This window comes from Polypterus senegalus, chromosome 17 (assembly GCF_016835505.1).
Source record: "Polypterus senegalus isolate Bchr_013 chromosome 17, ASM1683550v1, whole genome shotgun sequence".
In the NCBI taxonomy this organism is placed as follows: domain Eukaryota; kingdom Metazoa; phylum Chordata; class Cladistia; order Polypteriformes; family Polypteridae; genus Polypterus; species Polypterus senegalus.
In genome coordinates, this window is record NC_053170.1 from 16,484,037 (window position 1) to 16,498,111 (window position 14,075).

Consider the following 14,075-nt stretch of genomic DNA (forward strand, 5'->3'; position numbering starts at 1 on the left):
GCATGTGCTTAGATGAACTACACAAACAAAAAAACCCTTAATTTTTCCAGAGAATGTCGTCACTGTGAACATCCTGGGTTATAAAAATCGAATTAACATCCACGATCTCCTTCTTATGTCATACCAAAACGTACATCCCCTCAGCTTTATTTTCCAATTTTATAAATGTGCCATAAGGGCAAAAATAAACTTGTTCTTCTCGGTTAAGACGGCTTGGATTCATATATATGCTGAACGTTTAATTGCATCTCGTGTTGGAGCGCATTTTGTTTAAAGTACTTCGTCTCTCAGAATTGAAATTGGAAAACAAAATTGTGATGTCATCGCTGAAGGTCCTTGTAAAGAACTTGCTTTGTGCAACATTTCTATAGTATTTTGTATAAATAGCATCTACTTAATTATCTGCGTTTTGTAACTGATGCTAAAAAGTGCAAGGGTCCTCCGTGAATACAGTGGCGCTCGGACCACACAAGAAGGTGTAGCCTGTGAAGGAGGCGCATCCGATTTCTTTTCAAGTAATAATTCAAATCACCTATTATGAGCTGCACCGAAATGCACAGCTGAGTCGAGCATTAACGATTTTTTTCCCTACGCGTAATCCTGTTAACATTTACTAAAATTTCCCATGTGATCGTACAATGGAAAGACCGGATTCGCAAACGACGCCTAAATGAAAGGTGTATATTATAATGAAGCCGAACGCTTAGATTAAAGTTAGCGCAACAGCGCCTTTCAAAATTTCATCAGCTATCCGCTTCTTTGCCAGATATACATCATGAAGAAGCGACGAATTCCACGAGCGACATTTACTTGTGATGTTTACCTACATGCATCACTAATATTACTCATTAGGTGCATCAGGCTACCGGTTTTACATAATTCACCTGGCACACACCGCGCAAACAGGCGCATTCTTGGAGTGAGTACAGTGGAGGACACACCGCACCATTAGCAGGCTGAAGTCTCACACGGAAAGAGGCTCAACTAGTACTAAGAAAGCATGGTGACGTGGTCCCTGCTACTTTGGCTATCCCTTTCTACTTTACAATGTAATAAGAAACCTTTAAAAACCAAATAATTTTGAAAGGTGGTGAGATATACATCTATCCGGTACAATATAAATACAGAACAATGCATTAAGACATCTTATAGTTTTAAAGTGTGCGCCCTTGCATACAAGGAAAGTATACAGAGAGGAAGCCCGCTTGAAAAAAAAGCGGCACACATGTCCATTCTTACTGGGCAGTGGGGTGCAGCAAACCTCCAACCGCAGAGCTGCACCACCTCACCGGCCTCCGGGCAGAGTGGGCTGCGTGAGGGAGGAGTGAGTCCGGGCAGCTAGCACACTCGCCTCTCCGCGATAATTCCGTCGTGCATTTGTATGTTTAAAGCGCATTTATTGGAAAAAATACCGCCGAGTCGAATGAATATTTACATATTTATGTGAGCGAGTTGAACTTTAAGTCATTGAATCAAATGTTTAAAAACTGATTCATAATTAAAGAAATAAGAGAGTGTGAATGTTTTGATACGATCCCGCTACTTCATTAACTTTACAAAAGGCGAGTAGTATGGACAGCCTGTAAAGTAAAATCTACAACGTATAAGATACTGTAATTGACGAGAAATTAAGTCAATGAAAATATATTACGTGTGGAACATGATCTAGCTCAACTACAACACTTCTCCATCGACTGTAAATGTTTACAACATAATAAAGATATGAAAAACACGAAGAATATTAAATTAGGGAAATGGTCAGTTGGAATGTTAGTTTGTGCTAGGATTTAATTAGTACTTTACAATTAAATGATGTACTTTATGATCAGTTTCAAAACACATACACATTTACATATATACAGTATATATAGATACAAAGTGCTTATTAAGTCTTCAAATTACATAAATATAAAATATTCATATATAAAATACTTAATAAGTTTCAAATATCTATCTATCTATAAATAAACAGATAAATAAAGACCTTTGAAACTGAAGTTTTCTTGTGCATATATAGTACATGTACATAGATAGATAATTTGAAATGCAGTTGGTATTTGTCTTTTAATATTTGTAAATATATTTTTAAATCTTAAAACCTAAGCACAGACACACACGCCTGTATATAATGTGACATTGATATTGCAGATCTAATTTTGAAACTCTATATATGTGTATATAGTATATATATTTATATATAATATATATAAACAAACACACGTATATAAACAAGTCTAGGTAATTTTAAAACAAAGTAAGCACTTTTTGTTCACATTCGTGTGTATATATATGTGTGTGTGTATGTATATACATTATACAATGTTCATGTTTTTCAGTAAAATCTTTAATTAAATAAACTTTCAAATAGTTACTGTAAAACATTGAAGGAACATCAAACTTACTAACCCATAACAACAATAATTGTGGAATTACGTAAATGAGTTCTGCGTGCAGCTTCGCAGTTTTAAGGAAGGCAGACTCCCTTTATATGGAAAACAGGACAATATGTTCAGGCATGAAGCAATTAGAGTAAGTAGTAATCCATTATGGGTAAATGTGTCTGTGACAAATCAACTCCTTATTTATTGACTTAATAACATCACGTTGTGGTTATTTGGATAAAAAATTAAATACCGTAAATAATTTTGCGCTTTACTTCCTGAAGATGATTACATGTTGGATGCACTGAGATAGGACGCCGATGTTTTTGTCAGATGTTTGATGTGGTAAATTAAAACACAAAACCCAAGTATGTTATATAGTTGCTGTAATTTAGTTGTCACAATAATTTAGGTTGATAAATAAATATTGCCAAGAAAGAAAACATGACAGATCAATGATAAAACTAATAGGGGAAGAGAAAACACAAGTAAAAAAATAATGCAAATGAATACTGATTGTTAACTTCTTTATGTATTGTAGATTTTTTTTAACTCACTTTCTGTACAAAGTTATGTATAGAGTATATACACATGTAGTTTATTTATATGCATTTTTTTTTTTACATTTTAGAAACGTGAAGCACTGTGTAGTATTAGTTTTAAGAAGCAAATCCGCAAAGCGCGTTATGTAACATCTTCACAATAGTAACGCGGGACTGGGCACGATTTGTGGGATCGTTTTTTTGTCTTGTGGCTTGCTGTTCTTTTTCGACTTGATGATTTTTTTTTAACTTATTTATTTTTTCTACTTTATCTTAGTCAGCAGAAATCTTATTCAGAAACTGAGCCAAATGGCAATGCTCTGCTCATAAACTATGGAAGAGTGGGCTTAGTGCAGCCAGTCCCAGATGCTGGCACTCTTTAGATGTTTCTTGGATTTGGAGACCCCGCCTGAAGTTTGTCTGTTTACATTTTCAGAAATTGACAAAGATCACGAAATGGATACATTTCTTTTGTCTTTGGTTAAGAAGTACGAAGGAAGTAGTCAACAAAAATGGATTGTGTTGTACACTAGTGTAAGGACACATTTTATTTCGGTTGAAGGAAAATGCCAAATATTTATTACAAAAGGAAAAATTAAATGTATAGAGGAAGGAAATGATAAAAGGGTAGATGACAGTTACAGGGCGATGTGGCCAGCAAAACAGGTGTTGGTTGTAAACTTAATTTGCTGAATTACAGAGAAATAAGGTAATTTGGTACAAAATCAAAAGGTTTAAATGTGCAAATAAGACCTTTAACTAATTTTCCCAACAAAACGTCGACGTCACTTCTCCTTTACATTAAACATTTTAAACTTATTGTTGTGTTTCTTTAATTTTATAAATAAGTAACTGAAATGCGGTACGTTATGGCAAATAAATACAAAGTATAACTTAGTGGTACTGCTTATTCTTTGGCTTGTCCACTTTTTCAGAGAGCCTCTGGTACTTTTGGGAAAGAATAGCATTGGAGTTTTGCAGTTGTGTTTGTTTAAAATCGCGTCAAATGAGGCACATGCGCCTGCTGGTGCGTTTTTATACTTTCTTTTCGGATTTCGTACGTTGTTTTTTAAAACCTGATTTCCGTCACTTAATAATCGTACAGCGCCCTTTCACTCAGTACGGCCCTACATAAGTGACACATGAAGCCCTTTGTCTATTGCATGCGGCGATGTCGAGATTTATCTGGAAGCAGATGGATGTCAGTCCCACAAAACCTTTCCATCTAAAATTAGTTTTAAAGGCGAGAGCGAACGGCTAGAAAATCGGCACTGCGTCCACAAAATACTCCTACAATTGTAGTTTTGCATTCGACCCTTCGGGATAAAAAGTACACGTGGGAATGGACGTTGGGGAACAAGAGAACTTTTTAGTCTCTCGGAAACAAAAGCAGTCCACCCGCAAGGGAAGCCCTCATCATGGCGACCACAGTTTTCTGGGCGGAAATTTGCGTCGGGGCACGAAGCACAAAACACATAATCTGCATAATACATCGCAGTATTGAGTGCTGTATTTAAAACGCACCCCTCGCAATGTGTGTAAACAGAGGCGAAATGTGCGTCTTTTAGAAAGTTCGGCGAGAACAGACGGCGATCTCCCGAAAAGCGGCTTGTCCGGGGCGCGGAGCACAAAAGATCAGCGCAAAAAGGCAAAAGTACGGCGGAGCGAGCGCTAGAAATGAGAGCGGCAGGAAAGAAATTCTCTTTTTGACGCTTCATTGTGTCACTAAGATTATTTTTTGAATAGAATTAAATAGGCAGCTGTTTATATATATATATATATATATATATATATATATATATATATATATATATATATATATATATGCCACATAAATAATATAAAATAAAACATATCCGACAGAAAAACGTATGAAAAAATGAGAGACGCATAATGCCCACGCACCATTAATTTTCTCCTGCATGTTTTAAAGTGTTTTCAAAATATTTACCGATCTGCCAAAATAGTACATAACATATATAACATACGTTAATATTTCATATTGTGGATTTCATGGCTTAAATTTGAAATTCAGAAATCTGAATGATCCACCATAGCTTAATTGCAGGCTTTAGAATCAGAAAAAAGAATGTCATTGTTGCAGATTCCACTTGAAGATCACGCATGTTGTATCCGTCGCAGACATACTGATGACGCTTTAACTTGAAATATACGAAAGTCCCTTGCGCTCCTTGCTTAAAATGATTTCTTTTACTGTCCACTGGTAATCGTCCCTCCTGTAATGTTTGAAGCACAGGTTTCATATATACGCACAGATTACATTCGTTTATTTCTGCTTGCTTTTTATTTGATGTGGTCATTAAGTACGTTTTGTTTCATATTTTAAGGGCTGCTTCTCCACTGAAAAATCAGATTCACTTGAAAACAATCAGGAAGGCATTGGTAATTAACAGCAGTACAAGAAAAATGTACTGATAAACGTTTTCAGATATTACTACTGAAAATACACACTTCTCTCTAATGGCACTATATGGTTATTTATTGGGTTGCGTGGTTCCTCATAGGCCCATTACTTGAAAAAACACCATTTTATTCTTGGAAAGTTTTTTCGCGGATGATGTTGGCTCTTTCTAATATGTATTTTATAGGTTATATAACAGATTAAGAAAAGCAGGATTTAGCCTGTGTAACTGTGCATATGGTGCAAGAGTACTTTGAAATCATGACCCATTAGTATTTCACAAATCTGTTCACATCTATTCCTGGATATTTAATGTATAGAGCCTGTTACGGATCTAAAGAAATAAAAGGGCCTTTCTGGAACTTTCATTTGGATGTGGCTTTTTGGGAACCAGCAATGATTCCCCCGTGCCATGGCACTGAAGAACCGCTCTGCCACCTTCGTTTTTAAGAATGTTAAGTTTTGCACTCGGGACGTCATCTTGGTGCAGTTTTGATTTCGCAGGCCCATGCAGTGTTATTTGCAGTGTTAACGGATTTAAAATGTCGTGTAGCGCGTTTACGCCGAGTCTGTTAGGAAAAACCTCAAAAACTCTTGAAAACTGTAAAACACAAGAGTTTAAACTTGCAGTTAACGTTAACAAAATAGATGAAGAGCAGTGTTCGAGCTTTAGGTGTAAGTGACGAGGTCTTTGAATGTACTAAATTAATACTCACCAATTTTGAAACAGTTGGTAACATTTAATTAATTTTGCGTGCCATTTAGTGATTGGTTGAGTATTTTGTGTTTATGCACTTTTGAATGTGTATAGGCTCTGTATGTATATCTATATGATGTACAGTGTTGTAATTCTCACTTACTGAGTTGGTTTTCTGAATTTCTGCACAGCGCGGAGCCCGATTTCTTTGGCGTTATATAATAATAAAGTATATTTAACTGAAATAATTTTCTTTCAATATTCAAGAAGAGAAACACACAAACCCATGGGCGGCCTTCATTGTCTTTTAACTGTCTTATAAAAATGCGTCTAATTTGTGACAAAGGTAGAAGCCTGTTTGTTTAGGATTGATGTGAATTGTTTTAAGGCCGGCCTGCATATTGCTGCTGTACCCGCTTAGTTCTTAAACAAATACGACCGACAAAATTCACACGAGATTATTTGACTTGCAGAAAACTTTACGAGCTGAAAAAAAAACACTGCCTGGTTCCCCTCCAAATAGGATTAATTAGTTTGCTCTGCTGTGGATTTAAATTTTATGAACGTCGGAGTGTAAGTGAGTTTATTACATTTGAAAATACTGCCCTCAATGACAGCTCCTCTTCTCTCCCACTCAATGCATTAAGGGGGCTGATAACCTATAGTATTAAGATTTAGTTAGATACGTTGAAATGTGAGACTACGTTTAAGAACTATAAACTGAGTTGGGGCTCAGATTAATTATTAGATTAGAAATGTACAAGCCCTTTTCAAATCGCTTAGATCTATTTGTATGTCTGAAAAATAAATGGGAAAAAATGCAAAGAATGAAAAGAAGAAAAAATGCATTTCTGTGCAACATCGCTTTGTGTTTGCCATCTTCTTCAGTTAGTTTATTTCTTATTTATTATTATTATTTATTATTTATAATTTTAAAAATATATATAAATCGTGTCCCCCTAACGTTTTTTTTTAAAGGAGCCCACTAATACCACTTTGTTCTTTTTTAATTAATGATATAACATAGATGCATATTTTATTATACCTACTTAACTTTTATCGAGATTTATCTAATTCTATATTTATTTTTCTAGTATCAGAATGTAGTTTAAGTTAATTTGTTTGGGCTTTGTTTGGCGCCCTGCCCGGGGTTTGTTTCCTGCCTTGTGCCCTGTGTTGGCTGGGATTGGCTCCAGCAGACCCCCGTGACCCTGTAGTTAGGATATAGCGGGTTGGATAATGGATGGATGGATGTATCAGGGTAAAATAAGGAGAAATAACATTAGTAATAAAGTATAAGACATAAGGAGAAATCAAACATGTCATGAAGTAGGTTAACCTTGTAGTCCTGCGTTTAGTTGCTCTTAATTTTTTTTTTCACACATTACAATTATTCAGTTCAGAAAATCTGGAAAAAATGTTCATCACACGTCTTTATAGTAGTTCGATCTGACAGGAAAAAGTGAAACCCACTGGAAATGGAAAGCGTTTTCTCAGACTAGTTACAAGGCGGTGAGAAGTTTGCATCAAAAGTGGATGCCATTTTAAAAATGTAATCAAACACTGAAGGTAAAAGCGCAGACTGCCATTTATTTATTCCTTATTGTAATTAGAAATATTTTTCAGGGTATTTTGTTGCGATGCAGCTAATATTTTATATCGACGCAGTGAATACTCTGAAAAACGTTTGCATTTTATCATTACAGATAGACATAAGACACAACTTCTGAAAATGTGTTCAACAGGACCTGGCTGACATGTAATATCATGAATTGCAAGACATAAAACTATAAATTCTCTGTATACCGTCGGGTCACCAGACTGCATTTGGATTGGCCCGCGATAATTTAGACACAATTAAACGTCCGCCTCTTGCAAGTAGTAATTTAATTAGCCTCTAGTGACTTGTTAATGCCGTTAGTTAGCTGGAAAACACTCGCATTTCCACCTAACACACTTGGTGCGCCAGATACAAGAGACGTGTATGTTTAGACTGAGTGGATTTTGAACTGGTTATTTATCGCGATACATGCACGGGCAATCCACAATTCTATTTATTTTTATCAAATTGCCCAAAACCTAAGTATTTTCTTCCGGGCTTGTGTCAGTTGCAGGAGTGCACCTGTAAATTTGGCTCGGACTGTTCTGTGTGTGCAATGGTATGCTGGTGTAGGGGGGGTGGGCGCGCATTAATGGATCATTAATTTTAAGGTGGGGGAGTTGGGGCGGCCTACAGTTTTAAGTATGTGAGGAGGGGGGTACGGGGATGAATATGCATGGAGGGGTTATTGAAGAATGATAAATCTGATCAGACGTCCCCGAGGGGTTTCGTGAGGCATATCCATTACCAATTGAAAAGGGATTTATTCCATCTGACTCCGCAGCTGGATGGACGAGTTTGTGTGTTTGTGTACGGGACAGAAAGGGGGTCGGGGAAGGGTATTCTTTCCCCAAACACAGCTGCTAGAATGCGCTATAGAGTTCACAAAGTTCAACTTTTTAAGATTTTAGGGGAGATAGTAATAGAAGCGATACCCAGCCGTGACACCCCGGAGGCAGGCTATCTCTAGAGTAAACAGCTCAAGTTGGAAATGCTGCTGCAGCTCATTAAAATGGAAATTGCCCTAATTACCAAAAAAGGTGTATAGTATAGCATTTCTAAGGCAGGCCGGGCGAGAATGATGTCGTGGGGTAATCCATGAAACCATTCACATATGAAGATATGGCGTGTGTGTGTATGAGTGTGTGTGTGTGCATATAAATATATAGAAGAAGTGTCGTTAAACAGCGTTTAAAAATCGGCACTAATGAAACGATGGGATTAGAGAAGCATCTTTGTCAAGCACATTCCTGTGATTTCGGCTTTGGCCATTGTTGAAATTGCACTGTAGTGGTTATGTGACTCTCAAAAACTTTAAAATCCACGCGCAGGCCTCCAGGGTATCATGTAAGACTGACGTGGCTTTCTTTCCAATCCTGTATAAAACACTCCATGGGTAGGTAAGCAGTGCGATTATCTGATGCACAAACCACATCAATAAAACATCTCGGTCATAATTCAGTGGGCACCCACAGTAATGATTATCTCGACATTGTCCACCATGGGCTTTTAAGAGCACAATAAAAAATGTCGGTATCAAAATGACGAACTTCTTGCTCTTTACCCGTCATTATGTGTTATAATATTTCAACACAAAACTATATACTCCTGGTAACTGATTACTTTCCAAAATTCAAAGGTGGCTTTGCTCGTGGAAGAAAGGAATAAAGGGTTCACATGAGATGCACAGTTTAAAATCATCTCGCGTCTACAAAATTCATAACCTCCATTTGTCAGGGAAATGTCCTCCGAGCATGCAAGCCGTGGGCGTGGGTGCGCGAGCTCATCTTTTCCCAACACATGTTCGCAATAAAAATGTATGTTAACGATCATGTTGGGCAACATTTCGGGGGAAGTGATGTGCGTGTTTAGTTGGGGGCTTCTAGGGATCGCTGGCTTTGATGATATTCGTGTTTTACCTGGTAAACTGGTTCAGGCCCTTCTTCTGTTTTTTATGTGTCATAACTAACGCTTGGCTAACAATCATCTCCAGGAGGTTTGAACATTAAGAATTGTTCATCCTTCCATCCATCCATTTTTGCAGCCCACGTTTTCAATTAGGATGCGGGAAGATAATCCTAAGGATATTTCTGAGAACAGAGGTGGACGGGACGCCAGCATCATTCGGCCCAGACTGTCTCACACATGGTTCCTCTTCAGCACTGACTCTGTACGCAGGTCAAATTGAGGGTCGGTGGTTTAAATGAACTGGCGGGCATTTGGAATATCTGAAGGAAACGGGCAGACTAACGCGCAAATGCCATCCAAACAGTAAACAGACTGAGAGGTGAACTCCTGTGGCCGTGAAGTACCAAACCACACTCTTACAAACCACCATCTTTGCTTCCCAAAAGAACCATTCACATGAAAGTTCCAGAAGGAATCTTAATTATTTAGATCCAAAACAGGGTTCATAACTAACCACAAGCAGATGATAAAAAATTTGTGAAATACCAATGGGTTCTTGATTTTAAAAGGACTACAGGAATAACAACGGCCACGTTTGGTTATACTTGGAATCCTGTAGGATATACACATTAAAGATTTCTGTTTTGTCCACGTATTAGAAACTTTTTCAGCGCCTAAAACATACATGTCATATGTAATGAACCTTCAGTTACATTAATGAAATGTTTCTTTGTCAAGCAATAGGTCCATGAAGAACCACACAACCCTGTGAAAAAAGAAGCATTTCCAGTGTGCTCCTGTTCCAAAACAATGTGATAATTTGCTCTGCCAAAATTCCAAAGATGTTTTCACAATTTCAAATTAAATGTGTGCCATGCAGTGTCAAACAATTAAATAATTTAAATAAATAAAATACATAAAAAGCACACTCTTAAAAATAAAGGTGCCAAAACACTGGCTCCAAACGTTACCCATCCACAAGTAGGTTCCAGAAAGCACCTTTATTTACTGAGATCTGTAACAGGTTTCGTAAAGAACTATGGATAGATGGCTGCAGATTTATAACATCCCAATGGGTTCCTAATTTCTATAAGGACTTTAGCTGCATACAATCACACCGGCTAAGTTTAGGTTTTGTTGATCACTTAGTATTCTGCCAGGTCGCCTAGACATTTAATGATTTCTTTTTTTTTTTTTTTTATTAGGAACCTTTAACAAAGCCTAAGGAACCAACTTCATATGCAAAGATCCCTTAAATGCTAGCAGGTTTTTGAAAAGCGACTGCATACAATTGTGCAGACTAAGTTCAGCTTCTCTTGATCTGTTGTATCCTTCTGGGTAGCCTGCTAGATATTAAAGATTTATATTGTTCACAAATTAAGAACCTTTTCAAAATCCAAATAAACAAACAAATAAATACATACATTTCATATGCAACCCCAAATTGAAACAGTTGTTGGTCAAGCAAACGTTCTACGAGGAACCACGCAACCCCGTAAAGGGACATTTTGGAAGCAGAATGCAGAGATGAAGAAATGTAGGCTGAAAATACTGCACCATGGTATTTTTTCTGTAGCTTCATGTCTTTCCTCTGCATAATAAATACTACGTCCATTAAACTTTAGAGATTTTTACTTTCACAACGCTATTTAATTTGCGATTTTCACAATCACCGACGCAAAGGGAAGGGAAACCCACGTGTCTAAAAATTCGATTTTATAGCTGCTGTTTCATTTTAATAAGATTCGCCATTAGGCATCGCATCTCTACACAGAGAGTTTGACACTATTATTCAAAAATCAAAAATAAATGCGATAAATGGCGTTCCTGATTTATTTTGTATAATTCTAAGAAGGCCACAAAGGCTACATGTGCGTTATCTATTGTCTATGTTCTCGCTATAGTCTTCAAAATGATTACTAAGAAATTGTAGACTATTATTATTATTATTATTATTATTATTATTATAAAGAAACGACCCAAATTTCCACTGAGCGTAATATTTTTAGTATTACAAATACATGTGGCCATTGCGGACTAAACCACGGAGTTGACGTCTACGCTCGTTGTATACGCTGTCCATTCTAGGTTTAGCTTGTCCATTGCAAATGGGCTATACGACTTAATTTTGATTTGTTCAGATGTTCTGGTTGAATGAAACAGCTTCTGATCAGGATATTTCCCAACAATGCACTCATCTGCAAAAAAACAACTATGGGAACATTTATCCATCGACCCATCATCGTAGTCCAAAGCATAGTCGCTGTATATTGGAGAATAAAATAATTCATGTCAACATCGCGACTGAACGACTGAAAAGCCCGCAGGAGTTGTGGATATTGGACATAACACAAACCAGTGTCGGGCATATAATGATCAGCTAGGCGAAAGAAAGAAAGAAAGAAAGAAAGAAAGAAAGAAAGAAAGAAAGAAAGAAAGAAAGAAAATTTTCTTTTCTTCTTTAACTTCTGCACAGCTCTTTAGTAAACATGGCAACATGGCTAGTATCACTATGCATACACTTAACTACAAGAGTGTTCCTACTTGAGAGTTCTCTCTCTTCACTCTCTCCATTCACTTATATTTAACTTAAAGAGATCTGATTTGAAAATGGCACGCATTTTCGCTAAGCTACGTCGTATTTTAAATACATGTTAATGTTATGCTTTATGTTGCGATGTGTAAAATGGTTTCTTGTGCATCTAATCTGAGAACCTGACGCTGCTGTTATTCTTCAAATGCGCACACATTTGTCAACGAGTGGTGTTGGTTTGTGTGTGTGTGTAAATATGAGGATAAATAAGTAGGTTTTTTTTTTAAAGAAAATATGAATTATACAATTATACTAAACTATATATATGGTCACTCTGAAAGGCAACGTGTTGTGATAACAGAAAATTTCGCTGCGGGGATGTCCCAAGGCTAATTCTTTAAAAGCAAGCCACTAAATGATTAACTAGCTTAATTGATTACTTTTATTTTAACAAGTAACACAACTAACATTGCATTGCCCCCAGAAACTGTAAGATAAGGTCATTAAATGTAATTACTGTATCCTTAATGGTCAGTCCTCTGTAAGGCGCTACATCATTATTGGTACACTAAGCACACTGAGATACACCGCGTGATCGCCGGCATTGTGTTTATTCGAAGCCTTAATCAAGGGGACCCCGTACTCTCTCCTGAATATTTCTCTGCTCCGGACTGGGATGCCGCAGTTGTTTTTCTCTCATGTTGATGCGTCTTCTCTTATCTAATCTATCATTAACACCCTGACACTAAACTAAACAAATTGACCTTCTACACTCGTTGCGCGGCTACAAACATCCATCTTTGCTTCATACTGTTCGCATACATTTCTAACGCTGACGTGAAAAATTTTAGTAATCTCGCTAAAGAGCAAAGGGGATTTCAGGGAAAATGCGGGACCACCAGCCAAGGTGGCCATGTGCTCATTATTTACGTAGAATAAAGGACGAAAAACGTTTTACGGAGAATCAAAAAGACACGCAAAGGCAGTCTGCAATGTTTAAACAGAATGTGCTATGAAATATCGCAGAACTGTAGGTGAATCTTCTAAGCAACGCTTCAGTAAAACTGCGCTTTCTGATGACGATGATGATAATGATTATTATTATTATTGTTAAAAGTATATTAATTTATTTTCAAATTTTTCCTGTCATTACGGCGGGAATCCTTCAAAAAGCAAAACTCCATTTCTGATCTGTGAGGGGCCGTTAAATGTATTACTTACAAACTTCTCGCTTGTAAATGTCCTCCTTTGGCTATTTCAAACACATTTACAGTCGCGTGAACTTCATTTTGATGTTTGTTTGTGTATTCCGTACACACATGGGAGCTGTTTGTTTCTTTGACGAGGTTAACCCTCAATTGTTAAAAAATAAATGGAATGTGCGTACGTCGCTTCTGGATGCCAATAAACAGATGATTCTACATTCAAATGTATAACTTATTGAGTGACTCCAAATTTGTATAAAATCGGTTAAATCTGTGACTTTTTTCCCTTTTGAAACACTACACAGTATATCGCCAACTGTTTCCCCCATTTGAGGAACGACAGTTAAACCTCAATGGTGTTCTGTGTACAACCCTGAAAATTAATAATAACACAATAAATACGCTTACAGATACATGTGGGTAATTTCCTTAAATTGTTTCAAATTACGTGTACAATGTTCTCTTTTTTTATAACTGTTCATGAGATAGGCCAGTATTCTTTTTTAAATAAAAATACGTCATTTTAACAAATGTAGTTATAATGTGACCCCCTAAGCAAGCCCATGTTTGTGTGTTTTTTTTCCCAGCACCTCCGAGTATTGTAGGACAAAACATTTTTTTTTTTACATTTTACATTTTGGGAAAATGATCAGCACTAAGTCAAAATATACAAAGTTTAGGAGATGCAACGGTAGAAGTTGTGTCTTTGAGATCGTTGTGATATATTTTTTTTTCTTCTTCTACTTCTCTGGTTTGATCAGTAAAGCCTGCCAGTGTGAATTAACCC